The sequence below is a fragment of the Bombyx mori genome, chromosome 26 (genome assembly GCF_030269925.1).
Source record: "Bombyx mori chromosome 26, ASM3026992v2".
NCBI lineage: Eukaryota > Metazoa > Arthropoda > Insecta > Lepidoptera > Bombycidae > Bombyx > Bombyx mori.
This window is the reverse complement of record NC_085132.1, coordinates 3834980-3848147: the sequence shown is the minus strand read 5'-3', so window position 1 is coordinate 3848147 and position 13168 is coordinate 3834980. Positions and strand designations below refer to the sequence as shown.

The 13168-nt window shown below is 37.1% G+C and overlaps 1 protein-coding gene across 1 annotated transcript in view; it reads left to right on the top strand.

The window, feature by feature from the left end:
• Positions 1–13168, top strand: part of LOC101738280 (facilitated trehalose transporter Tret1) — a 39652-nt gene that overhangs the window by 6418 nt on the left and 20066 nt on the right. The gene's annotated exons all lie outside the window — the stretch shown is intronic.

Below are 13168 nucleotides of genomic sequence, written 5' to 3'. Positions count from 1 at the left end.
CGAGCTGGAGATCGGGCTAAAGCGGCCCCGGGCGGCCGCGCCGGTTTATTTTCCTAGTTAAGCGTTGGAACAATGATGTTTATTGAGTTTTGAACTTAATGGGTTTCGGTGTGTGGCCACGAGCGATTTACGCCATTAGCGTGTTTGCGTAGAGGCCGCGCCGGACCTTCGCACTGAACTTTTCTATCAGAGAACAGCTTTCATACGAATTTAGACTTTCGATCATTTTTTCATATTTGTGGAATTAAAAAAAACTATCTACACTAGTGGTCGCCCGGTAGTCGAAATTCGACTATAATTAATTGAAATTATAAATTTGTACACTATTATGATTGTAGTTTATACTTCTATAATCACAAATTTCGCCAAGACAACACTAAAGAACAATATTAATAAAGACAAACAATATTTAATGTATTCTCAATTTGACCACAGACGTCAAGAACAAAAGTTTGACAATAAATAAATAATATGCATGCGTGTGTGCTTCAAATACATAGTAGTATGTGTAACGTTTTTTTTATTGATTTAATGTATTATTAATGCATAATTAAAAAAAATATTACCATTCGGCACTCCTTCGCTATATTCTCTATAAGTGTGTGAAATTTCATACTCCTCCGTCCGCGCAATTTTCGTAAAAAGGGGTACAAAGTTTTTCCTTCGCGTATTAATCTAAAGATAATTTACGACTTGTATTTTTTTTTCTTTTCGAACGAACATAGACAAGTTTATGCCTAGGTTTTATTTTATTTTGGGTTTTTGTTACATTCTACATACAACATGTACGATCAATTTCAAATTGAATATAGAAAAAATTAACTTTATTTAATTACGGAAATCGTTAACGAATTCACACCTCAACGTTACATTTACAAAGTGCCATATTGCATTAAAAGATCAATGATGCTGCTAAACATTACGTAACGACAGAACGATTTCCTTCAGAGTTTACAATAAAACCCTTTTTAGTTTTATATTAAAAACGCTAATCGCAGCTAAAGATCTACCATTTAGAGATGGCTGCCGATGATGCGCACGATTTGTGTTTGGACACGGTGCTCTGATGAAACTAGATCTGTTTAAATACAGGGTGTTGTTACGCTGAAAAAAAAAAAAAAAAAAGTAACTTTAACTATATGAATCCTCTTCGTGAGGGCTCGGGCATTTTCGCAAACAATATTTGGTCGTTGTCAAACCAAAATCTGCTATGTGCAAAAACTATACTTTGAATTAACGAGTAAAAACATTTTCTATAAAATTTTATATGAAGGTGAATTTTTAAGAACTATATCATATGAAAAGTATTATAGAGTATATAAGATAAATATTAAAGCTATAGACACATAACAGTTTTTTTTATACGGTACACAGGGCTGTGAACTATACGAAAAGGTCAAAAAGTAAAAATTTCAAAAAGTGCACATAGCAGATTTTGGTTTGACAACGATGATTTGTTTAATTGTATTAATTCTACAAAACGCCGTCCTCGATGCATATCTGAAATTTAACAATTGTGATACAAAGGAAAATCTCTGAAATTACCACGAAAGACCGTTTTTATGAGTATCGTTAAATATTGCACAATAAACAATTTTATTGATGCGCATATTTAGCTCTAACACATCAATAGATATATCGATATAGAGACTTTTTTTTATGAAAAAGAACACCCTGTAGAAATCAATACAATCTGACGGACGAAGCCTAAATTCCGTCACGTTTTCTGTCGCTTCCAAGACGAGTGGCCCAACCAGTATTCTGTCATTTGGTACATCAGGACTGTTCACACTTTCGGACCTTATTATGTAGTTATCGCTAGCCGGTAAAACCGATTTATCGACTAGGTAGCCCAAAATTTACTCGTAATTGGGCGTTATGTGAGCCCACCCGGGTAGATAGAGTCATCCCGGATATTTTTACAGCAGAGCAGTCGCGCGTTCTCTTTGATAAGATGGGCGGTGGTATTCATGTTATGATATTATTACTTTTTATTTTATTTACTGGTTGTAGGACCTCTTGTGAGTCCGCGCGGGCAGGTACCACCATCCTGCCTATTTCTGTCGTGAAGCAGTAATGCGTTTCGGTTTGAAGGGTGGGACATTCGTTGTAACTATACTGAGACCTTAGAACTTATCTCAAAGTGGGTCGCGCATTTACGTTGTAAATGTCTATGGGCTACAGTAACCACTTAACACCAGGTGGGCTGTGAGCTCGTCCACCCATCTAAGCAATAAATAAAAAAATCTATGAGTTTCGGTAACCAGTTAATTTAACGGTTAAATTACAAAACCATAGCTGTCTAAAGGATAAGCACTAAAAACTGTGTTTTATATGAAAGATTTGGTACCGGGCTATGAGATACGATTGCCGGCATAGTGAAGTCGCATCTCGGTGGAACCTGATCTTTTCCTAACCCATGCATCAGCTCGCTGAGTTTCTCGCCGGATCTTCTCAGCGGGCCGCGATTCCGATCCGGTAGCGAAGCAGCTGCTCTTGAGTTGTTAGGTCTCTATCGAAGGCGCTCGAGCAGCTGTTAGCAAATCCCACCACTCCTGGCTGAGTCTTTGCTCGCCCACCTTTCCTGGTGAAACTGGAAAGGCCTCCCGGCCACCAGTGGTTCTTCAATCCCAAAAAAAGTCTAGACGCATCGCTCGATATGTATTCACCAGATGTCTTATCTTTTTGGCTGTGACTTTTCACCTACGCGGTTGACACAAGCTCACGAATGAATTCCACGGCGAAGTAATAGCATGGTGTAATAAAAAACCCAAACCGGTCAATATTATAATTTGCATAATCAAAATACAAATCGAGGGGTGAAAGGTAATTTGGTTTAAACGACATATTTGCAACTCTACAGTAGAACCATTTAAATAGTTTTAAAATTTGGAAAAAAAAAACATAACAAAAAAAACTTCTTCAGCCGTTTGAATGGAGTAAACTTAACTGAAGTTCAATTAAAAACATCGAACTGTTGATGCTGATCCCATAAAACGCACCTTTAATTACAAAGATGTATTAAGAGAATTGTCGGTGTATAAATGTATTAAGCGGGTGGTAGGGTAATGACGATTTCAAAGTCACTCAAAAGGCATAATTATTTGAAATAGGTGATTCGAAGTGCGTTCACATGTTATCGATCAGTGCCAATTCATACATAGATGACTTGATTGTGTTTATGTGTTCAGGCCATACATTTTTTTGTATGATTCCAAGATAACCAGCCCATACAGCCAAGTATTTAGTAACAAAGATCGATATGTCTGCTGTATTAAAAGTGTAATGAAATTTATTATTAATGCAATAAAACCGAATTAAACGGAACAAGATTAGACAGCGAATTTGGATGAATGAAATGAATATATCGCTAGGTAAAATAGTAAATAAATATTGAGAGCTCGAAAAACTCGAAAAGTGACGCCATCGGTTTTGTTTCGCTTTTACACATTTGTGCACTATTATTACAAGTGATCGAGGGTTAATAAGCCCCTTTTATTAATGTTGAAATTGAACAAACAATGAATTAACTAATTAAAAAAATCACACAACTCCGTAACTAGAATTCCCGCCAAAAAGTCTTACACCATAGATTATTCGAACTAAAATATCACATAATTCGAAGTTCCGAATTTTAATTATAGAATTCTAAAATTCTAAGCACAATATTAAAATATCATTGAATGAAAACATTTTATTTTAGTATAGACTGAGAGGACATTTATGAGTATGTAGTCTATTTAGATATGTTTTGCACATTCAACATCAAAAAGCATAGATTAACTAACTTGACATTGGTTTTCTATAATTTCAAGCCGAGTTCATACATTTTGTTCTTTTTATTTTCAAATATGGTATACCCCGTAGGTCTTTTAATAAAAATACAGATAACATAAATATCTGCTTTTTTCTCTCATATCTATTAACCTTACATCTTTAAAAACATAAAGGGCTGACCACACAACGCTGCGTTGAATAAACAGATTGTAGTCCCGCTCTGTGATCGAGTCTCGCACAGCGGGATGTAGAGTGTGGGGTTCGTTTCGGTGGCGCTACAAAGATTCGAATTACGATTTCAATTTGAAAGTTTAATTAAATAGAAAAATACGTTACCGAACAAGCGGTACTTCCGATAACTTACCGTCACAGATTAGCAACGTTTTTTTTAAGCTATTGCATAGCTTTTATCACGGCCTTGAGCGCGGCGACCGAATCATGAAATTCCGTAACGAAAAAAACCTAACACCACTCACTCCGCCTACCATGTAGTTCGCGTTCAACACGTTCACACGTTGCGCTTGTGTAGTATTTGTGAATAAGCACGTGGCGTGACGTCACACTGCATGCGCATCATGAAAAGTCTGCCCATCTCTCTCTCGCGCGGTCTAGCTTATGAGTGTGAAGGAGACAGTTAAGGTTTTGCTTTTATTAATGTTTAATATAGTGCGGTCTTGTTTTATTATTGTTTTAATATTAAATTATCAATGTCTAATTATAATTGCATAAGTTGATAAAAAATGCTATGCAATAGCTTTACCGCGGCAGTTCCCGAGTGCCACACGTTTGTTTGTGCTCACTACCTATTCGCTGGTAGCGTAAGGGACTATTTCAGTTGCACACGATTCGGTGCGTCAGCTCACGGGGCTCAACCTAGGCTTGCTAACACTAGCCCTAGCAAGAGCAGTGCTTCACTAAATCTACCACCGGATCGGAATCGCGACCCACTGAGAAGATCCGACGAGAAACTCTGTCTGAACTGTGTCAATGGACTAGATTACACGTCTGAGAACAGTGACTTTGGGGAGTTTACGACGAAAGGAAAGATCTTCCACCGAGCGGATGATATTTGCTCGGTAGACCGCCGGTCTGAATGTTGTTGTTCGGAACTTGTATATATGCGCTTTATCTTGAAAATGTCGTAAGCGAGATTCAGGCATCTGTCAATTATCTTGCGTTGTATGATGGCTACCCGCCACAGTGACCGAAGCTTAGAGTGCCTAAAAGCCAAAAAGGCCCGATAAGACATGCTTAAGACAACGGTGTTCTTTTGCCTAGGGGACCTTTCCAGAATGTAACTTTTTTGTTCCATCTGTGATCAGTTAGTCGTGCAACATGTCCCGCCCACTTTCATTTCAATTTTTGAGTGTAACTCAGTAAGTTTGTTGCTTTAGTTATATTTCTTATTTTAGTGTGTCGTATTTTGTCCAGCTTCCTTATCTTTAGCATGCTTCGTTCGAGTCCTCTCTGACAGACGCTTATCTTTTTTCTTGTTTCAGCAGTGAATTTCCACGTTTGGCGTTTGGCAACCATATATCAAACATGGCCAGAGGCTCGAGTTCATGACTTTATTTCTAATGGCTTGGGGTAGATTACCTTTAAAAATATCCTTGAGACCCCAATACTTGTTCCATGTTGATTTTATTCTTTTCTCTTTGCCATAGACATGTTCACATTTTAATGTAAGCACAACGAAGGAGGAAACTGACGCCACTAACTTGAAATACATTACCTTTAAGGGAGATAAGGATGAGCATTCTTAGTTACAAATAAAAAGCAATGCAACATTCCACTTGCTATCAAAATCATGGTTTATTTTTTATTGCTTACAGGGGTGGACTAGCTCACGGCTCACCTGGTGTTAAGTAGTTACCCATAGACATCTACTACGTAACTGCCGCCACCCACCTTGAGATATGAGCTCCAAGGTCAGTTTTAACAGTACGACAGCTTTTCCAGCCTTCAAACCGAAACGTATTACTACTTCACGGCAGAAATAGGCAGGATGGTGGTACCTGTCCGTACGGACTCACAAGAGGTCATACTACCAGTAAATAGTAATATAAGTAATATCATCATTATATACGTACCTAATTTAATTTATGTTATAATATAGTCTAAGTTATAGTCTAAGCTATATATAGTCTAAGTTATAATGTAAAAGTAAAGTTGTAATGTAATATATAATATTAATTTTCTGTACTATATAAATAATATTACTAAACTTTTGATGCAATTGATTTTGCAGGTAACAACGAAACATAATGAGGAACAAACAGCGTTCTCTTAACCTAAATATAAAGACTTAAAATTTATTATCTATTTACAATGTTTAAATGGCTTAATGTGTACAGCTCCTTATTAATTTTATAACGAATAAAAACGAAATCCGCAAAGTCAAATTTCGAACTAGAATTAAAAACAAACTTGATTAATTAGAAATTAACAAAAATAAAAACTCGCGAAAATTCAGGCGAGAAAAAAAATCAAGAAAAAAAATATTCCACTAATTAATAAACAAGCGTGCTACGTAAAAACTGACGATCCTGCTGTCGCTGGCGTTAATTAAAAAGTTTTCATCCGAAAAAAAAATCCGGGATGCCTCCTCGTCCCGAGACCAATTAAAAATCGAGATGCGTGCATTACTGATGATTCTGTTTGTTGCACGGATTAAAAAAAAAAAAAACACGAAAATACCTTTTCTGGTAAAAAAAGATTTAGTTAGTAACAATGACTTAGTTTCTGATTATTCTGATTAGGTGATAGGACGCCTTGTGAATCCGCACGGGTAGAAACTACTAACATTGCCTACTTCGCATAGATCATAGAAAGGATTGCGGTTTGAAGTGTGAGACATCCGTTGTAATTTAAAAAAAACTGAGACCTTAGAACTCTTGTTTCAAGGTAGGTGGTAGTAATTAGGTAGGTGGCCGTCCCAGAGGACGCATTCCCACGATATGGTCGGACCAAATACGATCTTCTCTAAACATCAACTTCCACAATGCCCTTCATGAAGCTAAGGATCGCAGCAGATGGACGGAAATCGTACGGGAGAAACTGATGCAGCAGGGGGAGTCACGACCCTCAGTAATGAGGGAAACGACGCGAGGAGGAGGCAGTAATGACGTTGTCGATGTCCATAGGCTTCAGCAACCACTTAACAACAAATTGACCGTGAGCTTATCTATCCAATAAAAAAGGAAAATTACCGTGCAGCTTGTTATGTTATGCCCCTGACACTAGTACCTAAGTCATATATCAATTCTCATAAACACATAATGTACTCAAACTCTTAGTTGTTAACTTCTAAATGATTGTCACTATATAACAAACTTATTACCTTATGTTACTAAATCATATGTATATTGTTTACTGTACCTACATCAAATCTTCATTTATAATTAGAACATTAGTAAATATGTATTCCTTTCACATTAGCAATATCCTGTCATTTACTAATTGTGTCGTTATGGATCCTAAATATTGTTACCAATAAGGTTCACAGTCTAAATGATTCATTTATCATTTACTAATTGTTTAGTAAATACTATTCGCGTATAAATTCTCTTTCTCCTTGAAACTTAGAAGTTCGACATCAATCTTCAAGCTTATAACATCTTAACTCTGTCCGTGTAACATCAGATTTTTTTCATTTTTTTTTATTGCTTAGATGTGTGGACACACAGCCCACCTGGTGTTAAGTGGTTACTGGAGCCCATAGACATCTACAGCGTAAATGCTCCACACACCTTGAGATATAAGTTCTAAGATCTCAGTATAGTTACAACGGCTGCCCCACCCTTCAAACCGAAACGCATTATTGCTTCACGGCAGAAATAGGCGGGGCGGTGGTACCTACCCGTGCGGACTCACAAGAGGTCCTACCACCAGTAATTAGTTTTTTTTAAAGGATAAATAAATTCAGTGTGTATTAAAATAAAGTTTTTTTTTTTAAAACCACTAAACCGCTCACCGCGTAACAAGCTACAAAAATAGTGAAAAAGACCATCTCATAATTCGAACTCGCAACGCCGTGCTCATCAAACCCCCTGTGTTGCATTCACGAGCCATCACTGAACGACTCTGAACTAATTCAAAGACATATTACGCCGCCCGAACAAATTGTCACACACAAATGGAAGCCAAGAATTTTAATAACTTACTCGCAGACCACAGATATACAGCGCTGTAGCGTTTAGAACAAGGAAACGTGTCAATTTCGGAAAATACAATAACAAAGCATCAAAACAAGGCATAGTATTATTATTTTTTGTTTTACGTAATTTTCTTATTCATTAAAGCCTCGAAATTTAATTGAAATTATGAAAAAGCAAACAAAAATTAATAATATTACCGATATTGGTCAATTCATTCACCGAATTAAAGTTAATACCTATATATCTCTATAATTTTGCATTGATTTATGTCTAAACAAAAAATTCTCAAAGCTTGTAACGAAACTTTGCGGCTATACAAACCTTACATAGCAGCAGTAAGAGTTTCATTGTTTCCCTCCTGGCTGATCCTTTGCACGCTCAACTGTTCTGGTGAAACTGGAAAGGCCTCCATGCCACAAGTTTTTTTTTATTGCTTAGATGGATGGACGAGCTCACAGCCCACCTGGTGTTAAGTGGTTACTGGAGCCCATAGATATCTACAACGTAAATGTGCCACCCATCTTGAGATATAAGTTCTAAAATCTCAGTATAGTTACTGATGTTATAGATCAGATAGATATATGATTTAGAGTTTTCTTCGAATGTGCTTAGAGTTCATTTTCCTGAATATACGATAGTTAAATTCAGTCGGTTCTGTCTTCTACTTCGAAACGTGCTCTGTTTATCTTAAAGCGTTAATTTCGTTACTCGATAAAATATTAAGACATGCTAATGTTTTTAAAAGTGCTTACACACACATGATTGCACTCGGGAAATGGGCTAATAAAATATACCAACAATAAAATAACCGCAGTGTTTTCTTGTCAGATGATACATGGTTTCCGTTAAGAAATGATCGCATTAAAAAATTATATATATAAAAGGTCTCAGCATAGTTACAACGGCTACCCCACCCTTCGAACCGAAACGCATTACTGCTTCACGGCGGAAATAGGCGGGGTGGTGGTACCTACCCGTGCGGACTCCCAAGAGGTCCTACCATCAGTGATAGGTAATCACTAAGTCATAAAATAAAAATAAATCATTGCACACGTCAAAAAACGTCATCCTTCACTCCAAAAAAAAGAAATTATTCGAAACATTTCAGTATAATAATAATGTATAAAATAAATTACCTAATTATTATGTTTTTTTTATTGTCCTTGTAGGCAGACGAGCATACGGCCCACCTGATGGTGAGTGGTTACCGTCGCCCATGAACTTCAGCAATGCCAGGGGTAGAATCCAATCGATGCCTACCGTTAACTACTCTCCACAAGCCTCTTTTGAAGAACGTTATGTTATAGCGCTCGGAAAACACCGCGGAGGGTAGCTCATTCCAAAGCCGTATCGTACGTGGCAAAAAAGATCTATAGTTGGCCTATTGGCCGCCTGATATTCGAACCTCTTAAGATGACGTGCCTAGGTTTTACAAATTAGAACAAGGGTTAGGCCGAATAATTCAGTAAATTAGAACTTGAGGAAGTAATGGAGATTGTTTGATTGCTCGGAGTGGCACATCTTCAGATAATAATCGAATAGATTATCATTTTTAATTACTCAATATAATTATGGTAGGCAGAGGCTTGATTTGGGACCTGGAAGCGGAGGCGCTCGCTGCGAATTACGCGTGGCAATGCGACCTCCGCTCCAGGGGGGAGCCCTAAAATTCCTTGGACCCGCGGTCTGCTCCCAACACTTTGCAGATCGTCAAGTCCCACATACCCCGCGCGCTCCCTAGGCACGGGTACCTCGTAGGAGGTTCGGCCCCCGGCCCGAAAAAAAAAAGGCTGAGGCTTGATTATTCCCCTGGCATTGCTAACGTCTATGAGCGACGTTAACCACTCACCATCAGATGGGCTGTATGCTCATCTACAAGAGCAATAAAAAGAAAATTGTCTAAAATAATTTCATTCTCCATTTATTATAGTCAAAAATGAAACTCGGAATGATATTGCTCTACCGAACATATAATTCCACCACGGTTGTCTAAATCATCAAGAATTATAAAATTGAAATAGGCCGCGGCTTGCCTGTCCCACTGCATTGGTGATGTCCATGAGCGACGGTGACTACTTATCACCAGATAGGCCTCCCAGCCTGTCCACTGTCCACTGCTGCACATAGGCCTCTTCAACTCATGTCCAGTGCGGCCGGTCCGTTGCCATCTGCATCCAACGTGACCCAGCGGTTCTTACCAGGTCGTCGGTCCATCTCGTAGGTGGCCGTCCCACACTGCGCTTGCCAGTACGTGGTCTCCACTCGAGGATCTTTCTGCCCCATCGTCCAATCTACGCGCTATGTGGCCTGCCCACTGCCACTTCAGCTTGCTAATCCTACGGGCTATGTCAGCAACTTTGGTCCTTCTACGGATCTCCTCATATCTGATTCGATCTCGTAGAGAAATACCAAGCATAGCCCTCTCCATAGCTCGCTGCGCGACACTGAGCTTCGTAAAAAGATCCTTTGTGAAGCAGATAGGCCTAAAACACAATAAAAATAATATGTTATTAAACCAGACTCGAAACATATTTTTATGTACAATCCAAAAAGTTATTTTACAATAGTCAAACATTGTAACGTCACTTAATAAATATTGTATTCTTTAAGTCTAATTTCATTTAAATCTGTTCCTTAGTTACATTTTTTTTTTTTTATAAACTCAAAGAAATCATAATAAACGATGTGTTCCTAATTTAATTGAACGTTCCAAGAGATAAATCACGCTTAATATGTTCGTTCAGAAACTGAATTGGATCATTATAGCTCTGTTAGTGTACACTAAAATTAGCTTGCGTCTTCGTTCGTGTTGTTGAACGGAATTTTAGTAATAGTAGGTACTTTTAAATTATGGTTTATATTAATTCGCTGTTGTACAGAAAAAAAACATGCAAGACTAAATTTAAAGTCTACATATTTTATTGAAATCAGTATCGAGTGGTTTGAATGAAAAAAACGAATTTAATAACTTCATAATTCTAGTAGCAATATTTTCAAAAGTCAAACGATTCATTCGATTTTTAAATGTAAGGAACGGGAATTAATAATACTATCTGATGATAAGTTATCACAGGCGCCATAGGCTAACCTTGCAAAAGTAACCCAATTGAATTTTCGAAAAGATATAGGAGGCATCAAGAAATCTTACTTCAAAAGAAAATGTTTTTCTAAATCGTGCCTTAAAAGTTTGACAACAACAACGAAAAATCATCGATTTTTTGTTATTTTCTCTAAACGAATGACGTGAAACAATGAATCAAAATTTAGTAAACTTTAATCATAATTTTATGAATACATAGTTGTAGAATTTAAATAATGTTATATTATTGTAATACACATTATACCCTATGAAATATATTTATTTTTGAAATAGAAAACAAAATCCTACTGGTAATCTTCAATGTAATGGACCTATTTGTGGCATGGCAAAGCACTTATTGTAAATGAGAATTTGTTTGCCTTAAAAGTCTAGTTGTCAGGACATAAATAATAATAAAAGAGAACTTATATTGTAAAAAAGTATAAACCAGATCCAGACAATTACTGTAACAGTAATTAGTAAGTAAGATTTCAACACATTTAGCGTTCTAGTTTTATAAAGATCGTTCAAAAGACATCGATCATAGTTCTATGGTATACTTTTCATGTAGGATAAAGGTTTGTCCCCATTACGGCCCTAAAATAGTTGAACTACCCACCCCGCTAGGTGGCGCGCGGGTAATTTGTCACACGTATCCGACCAGACGCCTGACAGCCCAAAATGATTTATCATCATCCCCACAAACAAAGACTTCTCCAAATAGGACCCCCTCGCTGTACAAACACTCAATTTATATAGTAATTACGAATGAAAACTAACCTTTATTGTGTCTGTGAAAAAGTTCAGTTTCCCGCCGAAAAGTGACGTTTGACGTTTGGCGCGCTGTCAGCAGGACCGTGTTCGAGAGCATTCCTTTGCTAATTGTATGTATCGTTCGGGCACGGAACGCATTTGTCAATTGTCGCCCTGCTTGAAAACGGAATATAATTAGTTATAACTATTCCTGGAACGCTTTGACGGCTTATTAAAATTTTCAAATTGAACACAAATTAGGTGTCACGGGTAACTGATTGTACTAACCGGTGAAACCGGTTTTGCTTTTATTTTTTTGGAAATAAAGAAAAATATGTTTGCTGACGTGTAGACAATTTCGTTTTCCGGACATCAAAAGTCAATCCGTCATTATTGAGTTCGTGTTGTTACAATTTGTGTTCCTGATTGCATTTTTGCATTTCTAAGATGGCTGAACTAGCTCACGGGCAGCCTGGTATTAAGTTCTTAACAGAGCTCATAGACATTAACAGCATTAATGCTAACCTATCTTGAAACATGAGTTCTAAGTCTCTAAGTTTTACAGTAAAACGGCTGCCTCACCCTTCAAACCGAAACCTAATGGCGCTACCCATCCGTGCGGACTCACAAGAAGTCCTATCACCAGTAATTACCCAAACTATGTAATTATGGATACCTGTATAGAAAATATAAAAAATAAGGTAAATAAAAGAGAGATATGAACGTAAATGAAATTTTTATTATGTGTACGTCTCGATAGATAAGAGAATAAACAGTATGCACCTTAATGTTTTTATTTTATTTATTTATTACGAATCTAACACACGGCATAAAGATCTTACATAATAAGAACGACCAGCACGAATATAATCTACGAATAACCCATAGATACGCACACACACACAACATACTCATATTCACGAAATGGTGGTAAAATTATTGGTCTTTGGATGAACCTAAAATATAGGTATTTTTTGATTCGATATCACTTCAGTTCTCGGTGCACCATAGATTATCTATTGCAATTAATTTCAAAGCATATTAATTTAGGCAACAGAGTCCTCCGATCATGAGCCAGCGTCGTATTCTTTAACTATCTTTGATATCCTTTGAGTTTCAAATGTTCTAGAAAAACAATGCTTAAGTAATTAATTTAATAATTTTACCTATTTATGTTATGATTTTCTAAATCTTAATCTTGGTTTTTGTATACTAAATTGGTTTATGCGTATGACAACGTTAGCGATTTGGATTTAATTTTTTTTCGAGTCACAATGGTTTAGTTCACATAGATAACTTGTATAGCAGCACATATGGCAGATGTGGAGCTTATAACTCATGAAGGACGTTTGGTGTCCGTCGTAGAGCTACCAGATTCGTATGCAGCATGATAAGAGGAGAT